At 39.1% G+C, this 16,662-nt stretch overlaps 1 non-coding gene across 1 annotated transcript; it reads left to right on the top strand.

The window, feature by feature from the left end:
• Positions 1–14,825: 14,825 nt before the first annotated feature.
• Positions 14,826–14,929, top strand: LOC130977260 (small nucleolar RNA R71). The gene has a single exon (XR_009084960.1). It is a non-coding gene; the product is annotated as a small nucleolar RNA R71 (small nucleolar RNA).
• Positions 14,930–16,662: the final 1,733 nt, after the last annotated feature.

Here is a 16,662-nt window from a genome sequence, read left to right as displayed (position 1 = left end):
GATCCAAGAGCAAATTCGAAACAGAGGATGGGAAGTTCTAACCAATCCTGAGACAAAGGTTGGAAGGAACATGGTTCAGGAATTCTACTCAAATCTGTGGCTAACAGATAAGCAGAGAATGACTGGAACTGCTTACCATACCCATAGAACCATGGTCAGAGGGAAAGTTATATACTTCCATCTGGACAAAATAAGAGAAATATTCAAGTTGCCTCAACTGCAAGATGATCCTGATTCCTTTAATAGGAGGATGGTGAGAGTAGATAAGGGGTTGGATCAGGTTCTAGAGGACATATGCCTCCCTGGAACTAAGTGGATAACCAATTCTAAGGGTGTCCCAAACCAACTCAAGAGGGGAGACCTCAAACCAATTGCAAGAGGTTGGCTAGACTTTATTGGGCGTTCCATATTGCCCACTAGCAACCGTTCTGAGGTCACCATCAAGAGAGCAGTGATGATTCATTGCATTATGCTTGGAAAAGAGGTGGAGGTCCATCATGTGATTGCTTGTGAGATTTACACAATTGCAAATAAGAATTCCACTGAAGCCAAATTAGCTTATCCAAGCTTGATTTCCTTGCTCTGTAAAGAGGCTGGGGTGAAGATGGGAGTAGATGAGTTCATACCCATTGAACACCCAATCACCAAGAAGTCAATGGAAGGACAAGTGCAAGACAACTCCATCAAAAGGAGGGTGCATGAGTTCCTCCCTGAACTCCCTGAAATTGGCTACTGGGCCAACCTAGAAGCATCTATTAACAAGTTGCAAGAGACTATGGAGCAACTGAAGGAAGAACAGCAGAATCAAAACTGCATGCTCTGCAAATTGCTGAAGGAACAAGAGAAGCAGGGGCGTGAAATCCAAGAGATGAAACGCCAAAAGCTCTCCTCTCAAGCTGAGGGAGCATCCACTTCTCAAAATCAAGGTTGTTGAGTCCTAACTCTGTGAAAACCTCTATCATTAGGAGCCTATTTTTTTCGTTTTTCTTGTCTTATTTTATATTTTTTTTAGTCTTATCTTATATCTATATTTGAGTCTTGTTCTTAGTTCATAATTAATAAAATTTAAGTTTATGCCTTAAAGCTATGAATGTCCTATGAATCCATCACCTCTCTTAAAAGAAAAATGCTTTAATCACAAAAGAACAAGAAGTACAGGGTTTCGAAATTTATCTCTGAAACTAGTTGAATTAGTTTGATGTGGTGACAATACTTTTTGTTTTCTGAATGAATGCTTGAACAGTGCATATGTCTGTTGAATTTGTTGTTTTTAAGAATGTTAAATTTGTTGGCTCTTGAAAGAATGAGGAGAAAAGAGAACTGTTATTGAGGATCTGAAAAATCATCAAATTGATTCTTGAAGCAAGAAAAAGCAGTGAATCCAAAAAAAAAAATATTTTTTTCGAAAAAAAAAAAAAGAGGAAGAAAAAGAAAAAGAAAGAAAAAGAAGGAGATAAAGTTGTGATCCAAGGCAAAAGAGTGTGCTTAAGAACCCTGGACACCTCTAATTGGGGACTTTAGCAAAGCTGAGTCACAATCTAAAAAAAGGTTCACCCAATTATGTGTCTGTGGCATGTATGTATCCGGTGGTAATACTGGAAGACAGAGTGCTTTGGGCCACAGCCAAGACTCATACACTAGCTATGTTCAAGAATCAATATACTTAACTAGGAGAATCAATAACACTATCTGAGTTCTGAGTTCTTATAGATGCCAATCATTCTGAACTTCAAAGGATAGAGTGAGATGCCAAAACTGTTCGGAGGCAAAAAGCTACTAGTCCCGCTCATCTAATTGGAGCTATGTTTCTTTGATATTTTGGAGTCTATAGTATGTTCTCTTTTTTTTATCCTATTTTGATTTTCAGTTGCTTGGGGACAAGCAACAATTTAAGTTTGGTGTTGTGATGAGCGGATAATTTGTATGCTTTTTGGCATTGTTTTTAGTATGTTTTTAGTATCTTTTAGTTAGTTTTTAGTATATTTTTATTAGTTTTTAATTAAAATTCACTTTTCTGGACTTTACTATGAGTTTGTGTGTTTTTCTGTGATTTCAGGTATTTTCTGACTGAAATTGAGGGTCCTGAGCAAAAATCTGATCCAGAGACTGAAAAGGACTGCAGATGCTGTTGGATTCTGACCTCCCTGCACTCGAAGTGGATTTTCTGGAGCTACAGAAGCCCAATTGGCGCGCTCTCAACGGCATTGGAAAGTAGACATCCTGGGCTTTCCAGCAATATATAATAGTCCATACTTTGCCCAAGATTTGATGGCCCAAACCGGCGCTCAAAGTCACCTACAGAAATTCCAGCGTTAAACGCCGGAACTGGCATAAAATTTGGAGTTAAACGCCCAAACTGGCATGAAAGCTGGCGTTTAACTCCAGAAAAGGTCTCTACACGAAATTCCTTCATTGCTCAGCCCAAGCACACACCAAGTGGGCCCGGAAGTGGATTTTTCTGTCATTTACTCAATTCTGTAAACCTTAGGACACTAGTTTACTACTTATAGGATCTTTTGACATTGTATCCGTACCTGATGACCCCATAACATTTTGTAAACGTTTCTTTCCACAGTATGAGCCTCTAAACCCCATGGTTGGGGGTGAGGAGCTCTGCTGTGTCTTGATGGATTAATGCAATTACTACTGTTTCTTATTCAATCATGCTTGCTTCGATTCTAAGATAACACTTGTTCTTAATCCGGATGAATGTGATGATCCGTGACAATCATCATCATTCTCAACTATGAACACGTGCCTGACAACCACCTCTGTTCTATCTTAGATTGAGTAGTTATCTCTTGGGTTCTTTAATCGGAATCTTCGTGGTATAGGCAGGACCTGATGGCAGCATTCAAGAGAATCCGGAAGGTCTAAACCTTGTCTGTGGTATTCTGAGTAGGATTCAATGATTGAATGACTGTGACGTGCTTCAAACCTGTAACCTACTGGGCGTTAGTGACAGACGCAAAAGAGGGATTCTATTCCGGTAGGGGAGGGAACCAAACCGGTGATTGGCAGTACTGTGACAGAGTGCGTGCATTAGCTTTCACTGCGAGGATGGGAGGTAGCCATTGACAACGGTGAAACCCTACATGAGCTTGCCATGGAAGGAGGCTTGCGTGTTTGATGAAGAAGACAGTAGGAAAGCAGAGATTCAGAAGATGGAGCATCTCCAAACCTCAACCTATTCTCCATTACTGCAATACAAGTAACCATTTCATGTTCTTTTACTTTTTACAATCAATCCTGATAATTTCTGATATCCTGACTAAGATTTACAAGATAACCATAGCTTGCTTCAAGCCGACAATCTCCGTGGGATCGACCCTTGCTCACGCAAGGTATTACTTGGACGACCCAGTGCACTTGCTGGTTAGTTGTGCGGAGTTGCAAAAGTGTGATTGCAATTTCGTGCACCAATCCACTTCTCAAGATCAAGGTTGTTGAGTCCTAACTCTGTGATAATCTCTATCATTAGGAGTCTATTTTAGAGTCATTTAAAATTTTGTTTTCTATTACAATTAGTCTTATCTTATATCTATTTTTGAGTCTTGTTCTTAATTCATGATTAATAAAATTTAAGATTCATGTCTTAAAGCTATAAATGTCCTATGAATCCATCACCTTTCTTAAATGAAAAATGCTCTAATCACAAAAGAACAAGAAGTACAGGATTTCGAATTCATCTCTGAAACTAGTTGAATTAGTTTGATGTGGTGACAATAATTTTTGTTTTCTGAATGAATGCTTGAATAGTGCATATGTCTTTTGAATTTGTTGATTAAAGAATGTTAAACTTGTTGGCTCTTGAAAGAATGATGGAAAAGGATAAATGTTATTGAGGATCTGAAAAATCATCAAATTGATTCTTGAAGCAAGAAAAAGCAGTCAAAAAATTTTTTTGAAGTGATCCAAGGCAAAAAGAGTGTGCTTAAGAACCATGGACACCTCTGATTGGGGACTCTAGCAAAGCTGAGTCACAATCTGAAAAGGTTCACCCAGTCATGTGTCTGTGGCATGAATGTATCCGGTGGTAATACTGGAAGACAGAGTGCTTTGGGTCACAGCCAAGACTCATAAAGTAGCTATGTTCAAGAATCATCATACTTAACTAGGAGAATCAATAACACTATCTGAGTTCTGAGTTCCTATAAATGCCAATCATTCTAAACTTCAAAGGATAAAGTGAGATACCAAAACTGTTCAGAAGCAAAAAGCTACTAGTCCCGCTCATCTAATTGGAACTAAGTTTCTTTGATATTTTGGAGTCTATAGTATATTCTCCTCTTTTTATTCTATTTTGATTTTCAGTTTCTTGGGGACAAGCAACAATTTAAGTTTGGTGTTGTGATGAGCGGATAATTTATATGCTTTTTGGCATTGTTTTTAGTATGTTTTGAGTATATTTTAGTTAGTTTTTATTACATTTTTATTAGTTTTTAGTTAAAATTCACTTTTCTGGGCTTTACTATGAGTTTGTGTGTTTTTCTATGATTTCAGGTATTTTCTGGCTGAAATTGAGGGACCTGAGCAAAAATCTGATTCAGAGGCTGAAAAGGACTGCAGATGCTGTTGGATTCTGACCTCCCTGGGCTCGAAGTGGATTTTCTGGAGCTACAGAAGCCCAATTGGCACGCTCTCAATTGCGTTGGAAAGTAGACATCCTGGGGTTTCCAGCAATGTTTAATAATCTATACTTTGCCCGAGATTTGATGGCCGAAACTGGCGCAGCAAATCAGCTTCAGAATTCCCAGCGTTTAACGCCGGAACTGGCACAAAAATTGGAGTTAAACGCCCAAATTGGCATAAAAGCTGGTGTTTAACTCCAGAAAAAGTCTCTACACATGAAAGCTTCAATGCTCAGCCCAAGCACACACCAAGTGGACCCCGGAAGTGGATTTTTACGTCATTTACTCATTTCTGTATACCCTAGGTTACTAGTTCACTATTAATAGGATCTTTTGATATTGTATCTCTACCTCATGACACTTTACACGTTTTACATTGTATCTTCTACGGCATGAGTCTCTAAACCCCATGGTTGGGGGTGAGGAGCTCTGCTGTGTCTTGATAGATTAATGCAATTACTACTATTTTTCATTCAATCACGCTTGCTTCTATTCTAAGATATCACTTGTTCCTAAACTTAATGAATGTGATGATCTGTGACACTCATCATCATTCTCACCTATGAACGTGTGCCTGGCAACCACCTCCGTTCTACCTTAGATTGAGTAGATATCTCTTGGATTCCTTAATCAGAATCTTCGTGGTATAAGCTAGAATTGATGGCAGCATTCAAGAGAATCCAGAAGGTCTAAACCTTGTCTGTGGTATTCTGAGTAGGATTCAATGATTGAATGACTCTGACGAGCTTCAAACTCCTGAAGGCTGGGCGTTAGTGACAGACGCAAAAGAATCACTGGATTCTATTCCAACCTGATTGAGAACCGACAGATGAATAGTCGTGCTGTGACACAGCGCGTTGAACATTTTCACTGAGAGGATAGGAGGTAGCCATTGACAACGGTGAAACCCTACATACAGCTTGCCATGGAAGGAGCCTTGCGTGCTTGAAGAAGAAGACAGTAGAAAAGCAGAGATTTAGAAGATAGAGCATCTCCAAAACCTCAACCTGTTCTCCATTACTGCAAAACAAGTACTTATTTCATGTTCTTTTACTTTTCACAATTAAACCTGATAATTATTGATCTCCTGACTAAGAGTTATAAGATAACCATAGCTTGCTTCAAGTCGACAATCTCCGTGGGATCGACCCTTACTCACGTAAGGTATTACTTGGACGACCCAGTGCACTTGCTGGTTAGTTGTGGGGAATTACAAAAGTGTGATTGCAATTTCGTGCACCACACATCTTCGAATTACTTGGTCCACTCCCCTCTTTCACAAGTGAGGGTCATCCCAAATGTAGTATTTGGAATCACTCTTCAACTTATCTCTTTGGTGTTTAGAAAAGTTGGGAGGAAAGAGTTTCGCAACCAAGTAGTTCGCCATTGGGGCAAACGAAGGAAAGCTATCCGACACAGCATGTAAGCTATCCAATGGGAATGACTCATTGATCAGAAATGGATCAGATTTTAAATTCTCAAGGCGGCTTAAATGATCCGCAACCAACTTTTGAGATCCTCTCCGGTCCCTAATCTCAATGTTGAATTCCTGCAAAAGTAAGATCCGACGTATGAGTCTAGGTTTTGACTCATTCTTTGACAATAAGTATTTCAAAGCTGCATGATCCATGTATACCACTATCTTTGATCCTAGCAAATATGATATGAATTTATCTAAAGCATGAACAATAGCTTGGAGTTCCTTTTCAGTAGTGGTATAGTTGGATTGTGCTGCATCAAGTATTTTAGAAGAGTATGCAACGACATAAGGGAGTTTACCATCGCGCTGTGCAGCGCGGCACCTATAGCTTGGTTTGACGCATCGCACATTATCTCAAATGGCAACATCCAGTTGGGGCCTCGCACAATCGGTGCTGTGGTAACAGCTCTCCTTAGCTCTTCAAAAGCTTTCACACATTCACTGTCAAACTCAAAGTCCACATCTTTTTGGAGTAAGCGCGATAATGGCAAAGCAATCTTGCTGAAATCTTTGATAAAGCACCTATAGAATCCTGCATGTCCTAAAAACGAGCGGACCTCCCTCACAGATGAGGGGTGAGATAAAGTGGTGATAACATCGACCTTGGCCGGGTCTACAGAAATTCCTTCACTAGATACTACATGTCCTAACACTATACCTTGTCTTACCATGAAGTGACATTTCTCAAAATTCAAGACAAGGTTAGTGTCAACACATCTAGCTAAGACCTTAGCCAAGTTCGCTAAGCAACAATCAAATGAAATTCCATAAACATTGAAGTCATCCATAAAGACTTCCAGACAATTCTCCATTAGATCAGAAAAGACACTAGTCATGCACCGCTGAAAAGTAGGAGGTGCATTACATTGTCCAAATGGCATCCTTTTGTAGGTAAAGGTGCCAAAAGGGCATGTGAATGTGGTCTTTTCCTGATCTTCAGGAGTAATGTGAATCTGGAAATAACTAGTGAATCCATCAAGAAAACAGTAATGGGATTTACCCGCCAAATGGTCCAACATCTGATCGATAAAGGGCAAAGGGTAGTGGTCCCTCCTTGTAGCAGTATTCAACCTTCTATAGTCGATGCACACTCGCCATGCATTTTATACTCTCTTGGTGACCACTTCACCATCATCCTTTGTAACCGCAGTGATGCCTGATTTCTTGGGAACAACCTGGACCGGGCTCACCCACTCACTATCAGAAATCGGGTATATGATACCCCGCATCAAGTAGCCTAGTGACCTCTTTCTTTACCACATCGAGGATGGTTGGGTTGAGCCTCTTTTGCGGTTGCCTAACCGGCCTGGCTCCCTCTTGGAGAAATATATGATGCATGCACTTGCGAGGATCAATCCCCACAATATCGGCTAAGCTCCAACCGATTGCCTTCTTGTACTTTCTGAGAATACCTAGGAGCTTTTCTTCTTCTTCACTAGAAAGCTCACTAGCAATAATGACCGGAAACTTTTGGTTGTCCTCTAAGAAAGCATACTTCAAATAAGATGGGAAAGGCTTCAATTCACTCTTTGCCTCAAGCTGAGGTTCCTTTTCGTCAAGCTCACGGAGTTCATTCTCAACAACTTTCTCATGTTCACCCTCTTGGTCATCCGTCTCTTTAACAATGTGGTAGCACAACTTGTTATGATCTTCTTCTTGCACTTCCGCTATCACTTCATCAATTACATCACATCAGAGAACGGAATGCTCTTCGGGAGGATGCTTCATGGCTTCTTTTAAGTTGAACTTGTTAGTCTTGTCTCCAACCTCAAAGGAATAGGTGTCGGTGAAGGCATCTAACTTGAATTTAGAGGTCTTAAGGAAGGGTCTACCAAGTAGAACGGATGATGAGCTTCTATTTTCTGTTGGAGGCATTTCAAGGATGTAAAAGTCAACCGGAAAGATCAATTCCTTGATCGCCACAAGTATATCTTCGGCTATTCCTGTTACCGTGAACACACTTTTATCGACCAAGGAAAACCTCGTCGCTGACTTCTTTAACGGAGCTAAATTCAACCGCACAAAGGTAGAAAGCGGCATGATGCTTACACAAGCTCCAAGATCACACATACAATCATGAAAAGTGTGTCCACCAATACAACAAGACACTAAACAAGGCCCAGGGTCACCACATTTCTTTGGAATAGGTTCTATCAAGGGAGAAATTGAACAACCCAAGGATAATGTCTCCAATTCTCCTATCCTATCCTTGTGTGTACATAAGTCTTTCAAGAATTTTGCATACTTTGGAATTTGTTGAATAGCATCAAGAAGTGGTATGGTTACCTTAACCTTCTTGAACACTTGAAGCATGTTCAAATCAAATTCCAGTGTCTTCTTTGCTTTCTTCACCATGGAAGGGAACGGAATAGGGATGAACTCATCCACTAGAGCTTTCCTCTTGGGTTCCTTGAGGTTTAATCCTTCTTCCTCATGCCTCTTGTCTACCTCCCCCTTGTCATGTGGAGCTTCAACAATCACTTCTTCCTCATGAATGTCCTCTAAGACCCTTGGAGGTATCTCCTCCAATGTAGTTCCCGATCGTAGGGTGATGGCGTTGAGACCGCCCTTTGGATTTGGTTAGGGTTAGGATGGAAGGTTAGAAGAACTTGAGGGTTGGTTGGTGTTGTTTGAGGAGGACATGGACATCTTTGAAATCATGTCGGTAAGATTGGCCAATTGAGCACTCATGGCCTCGAATTGAGCCTTATAACCCTCATCCCATTTATCCACAGCGGCTCTAAGCTCGTCAAATTGATTGGTGGGAGGTGGAGAGGTTTGGTTAGATTGTTGTCTATAGTGTCGTGCTTGGTACTTGGTGTAGTTGTTTTGGTTTTGGTTGTGGTGATTTTGGTTGGCTTGGTAGTTGTTGTTGTTGTGGTGGTATTGAGATGACGATTGGTTGTTGTTGTGATGAGAAGGAGAGTTGTTCCATCTTTGGTTTTGATTGCTCCCTTGTGTATTATCCCTCCACCCTTGATGTTGATTACTACCATGAGGGTAGTGGTTTTGGCCTTGAGAAGGATAGGGTGGACGATTGTTGTAATTCACATTGGCCACTACAAGGGCATGTTCCTCCTGAATTTGATGGCATTGATCGGTGTAATGTGTAGTGCTAGAGCACAAACCACAAATCCTAGGGGGGCCTTTGGTGGACGAAATTGTGATCATCAATAATGGCTCTTTGGTATGTGCATCTATTAACTCAGCACTTTCTTTTCACAACTTCGCTCAACTAACCAGCAAGTGTGCTGGGTCGTCCAAGTAATAAACCTTACGTGAGTAAGGGTCGATCCCATAGAGATTGTTGGTATGAAGCAAGCTATGGTCATCTTGTAAATCTCAGTCAGGCTGATTCAAATGTGATTGGATTAGATAATTAAAAGATAAATAAAATAGGATAGAAATACTTATGTAAATTAATGGTGGGAATTTCAGATAGGCGTATGGAGATGCTTGTCCCTGTTGAATCTCTGCTTTCCTACTGCTTTCGTCCAATCCTTCTTACTCCTTTCCATGGCAAGCTGTATGTAGGGCATCACTGTTGTCAATGGCTACATCCCATCCTCTCAGTGAAAATGGTCCAAATTCTCTGTCACAGCACGGCTAATCATCTGTCAGTTCTCAATCAGGTTGGAATAGAATCCCGTGATTCTTTTGCGTCTGTCACTAACGCCCAGCCTTCAGGAGTTTGAAGCTCGTCACAGTCATTCAATCCCGGAATCCTACTCAAAATACCACAGACAAGGTTAGACTTTCCGGATTCTCATGAATGCCGCCATCAATTCTAGCTTATACCACGAAGACTCTGATTAAGAAATCCAAGAGATATGCGCCCGGCCTAAGGTAGAACGGAAGTGGTTGTCAATCACGCGTTCATAGGTGAGAATGATGATGAGTGTCACGGATCATCACATTCATCATGTTGAAGTGCAACGAATATCTTAGAACAGGAATAAACAGAATTGAATAGAAAATAGTAGTAATTGCATTAAAACTTGAGGTACAGCAGAGCTCCACACCCTTAATCTATGGTGTGTAGAAACTCCACCGTTGAAAATACATAAGTGAAAGGTTCAGGCATGGCCGAATGGCCAGACCCCATGTGGTCACAAGACCGAATGATCAAAAGACTGAATAATACAATCCAAGATATCTAATAGACTAGTAAAAAGTTCTATTTACACTAAACTAGCTACTAGGGTTTACAGAGGTAAGTAATTGATGCATAAATTCACTTTCGGGGCCCACTTGGGGTATGTTTGGGCTGAGCTTGATCTATCAACGAGCTGAGGCTTCTCTTGGAGTTGAACGCCAAGTTGTAACGTGTTTTGGGCGTTCAACTCTGGTTCGTGACGTGTTTCTGGCGTTTGACTCCAGAATGCAGCATGGAACTGGCATTGAGCGCCAGTTTACATCGTCAATTCTCGAATAAAGTATGGACTATTATATATTTATGGAAAGCTATGGATGTCTACTTTTCAACGCCGTTGAGAGCGTGCCATTTGGAGTTCTGTAGCTCCAAAATATCCATTTCGAGTGCAGGGAGGTCAGATTCTAACAGCTTCAGCAGTCCTTTGTCAGCCTCCTATCAAGGTTTTGCTCAGGTCCCTCAATTTCAGCCAGAAATTACCTGAAATCATAGAAAAACACACAAACTCATAGTAAAGTCCAGAAATGTGAATTTAGCATAAAAACTAATAAAAACATCCCTAAAAGTAACTAGATCATACTAAAAACTACCTAAAAGCAATGCCAAAAAGCGTATAAATTATCCACTCGTCACAACACCAAACTTAAATTGTTGCTTGTCCCCAAGCAACTGAAAATCAAATAGGATAAAAAGAAGAGAATATACTATAAATTCCAAAATATCAATGAATATTAATTCTAATTAGATGAGCGGGACTTGTAGCTTTTTGCTTCTGAACAGTTTTGGCATCTCACTTTTTCCTTTGAAGTTTAGAATGATTGGCTTCTCTAGGAATTTAGAATTTCGGATAGTGTTATTGATTCTCCTAGTTAAGTATGTTGATTCTTAAACACAGCTACTTTTATGAGTCTTGGTCGTGGCCCTAAGCACTTTGTTTTCCAGTATTACCACCGGATACATAATTGCCACAGACACATGACTGGGTGAACCTTTTCAGATTGTGACTCAGCTTTGCTAGAGTCCCCAGTTAGAGGTGTCCAGAGCTCTTAAGCACACTCTTTTTGCTTTGGATCACGACTTTAACCACTCAGTCTCAAGCTTTTCACTTGAACCTGCATGCCACAAACACATGGTTAGGGACAGCTTGATTTAGCCGCTTAGGCCTGGATTTTAGTTCCTTGGGCCCTCCTATCCATTGATGCTCAAAGCCTTGGATCCTTTTTACCCTTGTCCTTTTGGTTTTAAGGGCTATTGGCTTTTTCTGCTTGCTTTTTCTTTTTCTTTCTATTTTTTTCACAAAATTTTACTATTCACTGCTTTTTCTTGCATCAAGAATCAATTTCATGATTTTTCAGATTGTCAATAACATTTTTCTTTGTTCGTCATTCTTTCAAGAGCCAACAATTTTAACATTCATAAACAAAAAGATCAAAAATATGCACTGTTCAAGCATTCATTCATAAGACAAAAAGTATTGTTACCACATCAATATAATTAAACTAAATTCAATGGTAATTCGAAATTCATGTACTTCTTGTTCTTTTGAATTAAAAACAATTTTTTTTAAGAGAGGTGAAGGATTCCTGGAATTATTCATAACTTTAAGACATAGTTACTAACTACTAATGATCATGAAGTAGAGACACAAAACATAAACAAACATAAAGCATAAAAACAGGAAAACAGAAAAAAATTAAGAACAAGGAATGAGTCCACCTTAGTGAGGGTGGCGCCTTTTGAAGGACCAATGGTGCTTTTTGAGCTCCTTTATGTCTCTTCCTTGCTTTCTGTTGCATGATCCCCAGTGATTTTGGTGTTCCTATCCTTAGTTGCTCCCAATAATTATGTGGAGGAACATGTATCCCCTGAGGTATCTCAGGGATTTCTTGATTTGGGAATTCCTCATGCTCTCTTGATGTGCAGTCAAATGCTCTATTACTGAGCTATGGATCCTTGAGATGAATCTTTCCATCTCCCATGACTCGGAGGTGGAAGCAATTGTCTTCCCTTTTTCTTCTTCTTTTTTTTTTTTGAGGTTTCTCTGGCCTTAGGTGCCATCAATGGTTATGGAAAAACAAAAAAGCTATGCTTTTACCACACCAAACTTAGAATGTTGCTCGCCCTCGAGCAAAGAAGAAAGAATGGAAGAAGAAGAAGAGAAAATATGGAGGAGAGTAAGAGAGGAATGTATTCGGCTATATGGGTGGGATTGGGTAGGAAAGAGATTGATGGATGTGAGTAGTGAATGGAAAATAGAAGGGATGACCATGAATGGAGAGAGAGAGGGTGAGGTAGGTGGGGATCCTGTGAGGTCCACAGATCCTGAGGTGATCCTGTGGGGTCCACAGATCCTGAGGTGTCAAGGATTTACATCCCTGCACTAATGAGGCATGTAAAATGCCTTTTCATACAAGTTTGGCGTTTGAACGCCAGATTGATGCTTGTTTTGGGCGTTCAACGCCAGCTTTATGCTTGTTCTGGGCGTTCAACGCCCATCTGCAGCATGTTTCTGGCGTTGAACGCCAGCTTTCCTCAGTGTGCAATCCTGGCGTTTAAACGCCAGATTGCTGCATGTTTCTGGTATTTCAACGCCAGATCCATGCTCTGTTCTGGCGTTGAACGCCAGCCAGATGATCCTTACTGGCGTTTAAATGCCAGTAAGTCCTTCCTCCAGGGTGTGATTTTTCTTCTGCTGTTTTTGATTCTGTTTTTAATTTTAATATTTTTTTCGTGACTCCTCATGATCATGAACCTACTAAAACACAAAATAATAATAAAAATAAAATTAGATAAATAAAAATTGGGTTGCCTTCCAACAAGCGCTCTTTTAATGTCACTAGCTTGACAGTGGGCTCTCATGGAGCCTTAGAGAAGTTCAGAGCATGATGAAGGTCTCCCAACACCAAACTTAGAGTTTGAATGTGGGGTCTTCTCAACACCAAACTTAGAGTTTGGTTGTGGCCTCCCAACACCAAACTTAGAGTTTGACTGTGGGGGCTTTGTCTGACTCTGTACTGAGAGAAGCTTTTCATGCTTTCTCTCCAGTGTTACAGAGGGATGGTCGTGTGCCTTAAACACAAGGTAGTCCCCATTCAATTGAAGAACTAATTCTCCTCTGTTAACATCAATCACAGCACCTGCTGTGGCTAGGAAAGGTCTTCCAAGGATGATGCATTCATCCTTTTCCTTCCTAGTGTCTAAGATTATGAAATCAGCAGGGATGTAAAGGCCTTCAACCTTTACTAACACGTCCTCTACTAATCCATAAGCTTGTCTTACTGACTTGTCTGCCAATTGTAATGAGAATAAGGCAGGTTGTACCTCAATGATCCCTAGTTTCTCCATTACAGAGAGTGGCATAAGATTTATCCCTGACCCCAGGTCACACAGAGCCTTGTTAAAGGTCATGGTACCTATGGTACAGGGTATTAAGAATTTACCAGGATCTTGTCTCTTTTGAGGTAAAGTTTACTGAACCTATGTATCTAGTTCACTAATGAGCAAGGGAGGTTCACCTTCCCAAGTCTCATTACCAAACAACTTGGCATTCAGCTTCATGATGGCTCCTAGATATTGAGCAACTTGCTCTCCAATCACATCTTCATCCTCTTCTGAGGAAGAATAGTCTTCAGAGCTCATGAATGGCAGAAGGAGATTTAGTGAAATCTCTATGGTCTCTATATGAGCCTCAAATTCCTTTAGGTCCTCAATAGGGAACTCCTTCTTGTTTGAGAGACGTCCCAAGAGGTCTTCCTCACTAGGATTTTCATCCTTCTCCTTCCTTGTGCATTCGGCCATATTGATTACATCAATGGCCTTGCACTCTCCTTTTGGATTCTCTTCTGTATTGCTTGGGAGAATATTGGGAGGAGTTTCAATGACTTTCTTACTCAGCTGGCCCACTTGTGCCTCCAAATTTCTGATGGAGGACCTTGTTTCACTCATGAAACTTAAGGTGGCCTTTGACAGATCAGAGACTAAATTTTCTAAATTAGAGGGGCTCTGTTCAAAATTCTCTGTCTGTTGCTGAGAAGATGATGGAAAAGGCTTATTATTGCTGAGCCTGTTTCTTCCACCATTATTAAAGCCTTGTTGAGGCTTTTGTTGATCCTTCCATGAGAAATTGGGATGATTTCTCCATGATGAATTATAGGTGTTTCCATAAGGTTCACCTATGTAATTAACCTCTGCCATTGCAGGGTTTTCAGGATCATAAGCTTCTTTAGAAGCTGCCTCTTTAGTACTGTTGGATGCATTTTGCCATCCATTCAGACTTTGAGAAATCATGTTAACTTACTGAGTCAACACTTTGTTCTGAGCCAATATGGTATTCAGAGCATCAATTTCAAGGATTCCCTTCCTTTGAGGCATCCCACTATTCACAGAATTCCTCTCAGAAGTGTACATGAATTGGTTATTTGCAACCATGTCAATAAGTTCTTGAGCTTCTGCAGGCGTTTTCTTTAGGTGAATGATTCCACCTGCAGAATGGTCCAATGACATTTTGGAAAACTCAGATAGACCATAATAGAATATATCTAATATGGTCCATTCTGAAAACATGTCAAAAGGACACTTTTTGGTCATCTGCTTGTATCTTTCCCAAGCTTCATAGAGGGATTCACCATCTTTTTGCTTGAAGGTTTGAACATCCATTCTAAGCTTGCTCAGCTTTTGAGGAGGAAAGAATTTATCCAAGAAGGCCATGACCAACTTATCCCAGGAGTCCAGGCTATCTTTAGGTTGTAAGTCCAACCATGTTCTAGCTCTGTCTCTTACAGCAAAAGGGAAAAGCATGAGCCTGTAGACTTCAGGATCTACTCCATTCGTCTTAACAGTCTCACAAATCTGCAAGAGCTCAGTTAAAAACTAGTAAGGATCTTCAGATGGAAGTCCATGAAACTTGCAGTTCTGTTGCATTAAAGCAACTAATTGAGGTTTCAGCTCAAAATTGTTTACTCCAATGGCAGGAATGGAGATGCTTCTTCCATCAAACTTGGACGTGGATTTAGTAAAATCACCAACCATCCTCCTTGCATTATTGTTGTTGGGTTCGGCTGCCATCTCCTTCTCTTGTTCAAAAATTTCAGAAAGGTTGCCTCTGGATTGTTGTAATTTAGCTTCTCTTAGTTTCCTCTTCAGAGTCCTTTCAGGTTCAGGATCAGATTCAACAAGAGTGCCTTTTTCCTTGTTCCTGCTCATATGAAAGAGAAGAGAAAAAGAAAAGGAAGAAGAATCCTCTATGTCACAGTAAAGAGGATCCTTATTATTAGTAGAAGAAGAAAGGAATAAAAGTGAAGAAGACTCTAAACACAAGGGTAAGGATAGAGGCAGTGATTGGAGATGAAGAGAGGTGAAGAGAGATGTTAGTAAATAAATAAATAAATAGAAGAAGAGAAGAGAGAGAATTCGAAAATTAAATTTTAAAAAAGTAGTTAATGATTTTCGAAAATTAAAGATAAGATATAATTAAAATTAAAATTTAAAACAATTAAAAAGAATTTTTGAAAAAGAGATGAGATATTTTCGAAAATTAAAGAGGAAAAAGTAGTTAAGTGGTTTTGAAAAAGATAATAAACAAACAAAAAGTCAAATAGTTAGTTGAAAAAGATATTAAAATCAAATTTGAAAAGATAAGAAGATAAGAAGATAAAATATTTTAAAATCAAATTTTTAAAAAGATAAAATTTTGCAAAAGATAAGATAAAAAGATAAGTTAAAAAGATATGATAAAAAGATATGGTTAAAAAAGAGTTTTTTAAAAAAGATTTAATTTTTAAAATTAAAATTAATTACTTAACTAACAAGAAACTAAAAGATAAGATTCTAGAATTTAAAGATTGAACCTTTCTTAACAAGAAAGTAACAAACTTCAAATTTTTGAATCAATCACATTAATTGTTAGTATAATTTCGAAAATTAAGATAAGATTAAGAAAAAGATTTTGAAAAATATATTTTTAAAAAGATTTTCGAAAATAAATAAAAAAATGAAGAAGATTTGATTTTTGAAAAAGTTTTTGCAAAGATAAGATTTTTAAAATTGAAATTTTGACTTGACTAACAAGAAAACAACTTATTTTAAAAATTTTTGACCAAGTCAACCCAAAACTTCGAATTTTTGAGAGAAATAAGGAAAAGATAATTTTTTTTATTTTTGAATTTTTAATGATGAGAGAGAAAAACACAAAAATGACCCAAAACATGAAAATTTTGGATCAAAACATATGATGCATCCAAGAACACTATGAATGTCAAGATGAACGCCAAGAACACTTTGAAGATCATGATGAACATCAAGAACATATTTTTGAAAAAATTTTTTATGCAAAGAAAATATGCAAAACACCAAACTTAGAAATCTTTAATGCATGGACACTATGAATGCAAAAATGCATA

Source organism: Arachis stenosperma, chromosome 4 (assembly GCF_014773155.1).
Source record: "Arachis stenosperma cultivar V10309 chromosome 4, arast.V10309.gnm1.PFL2, whole genome shotgun sequence".
Classification (NCBI taxonomy): Eukaryota; Viridiplantae; Streptophyta; class Magnoliopsida; order Fabales; family Fabaceae; genus Arachis; species Arachis stenosperma.
This window is presented reverse-complemented; position numbering and strand designations above follow the sequence as displayed.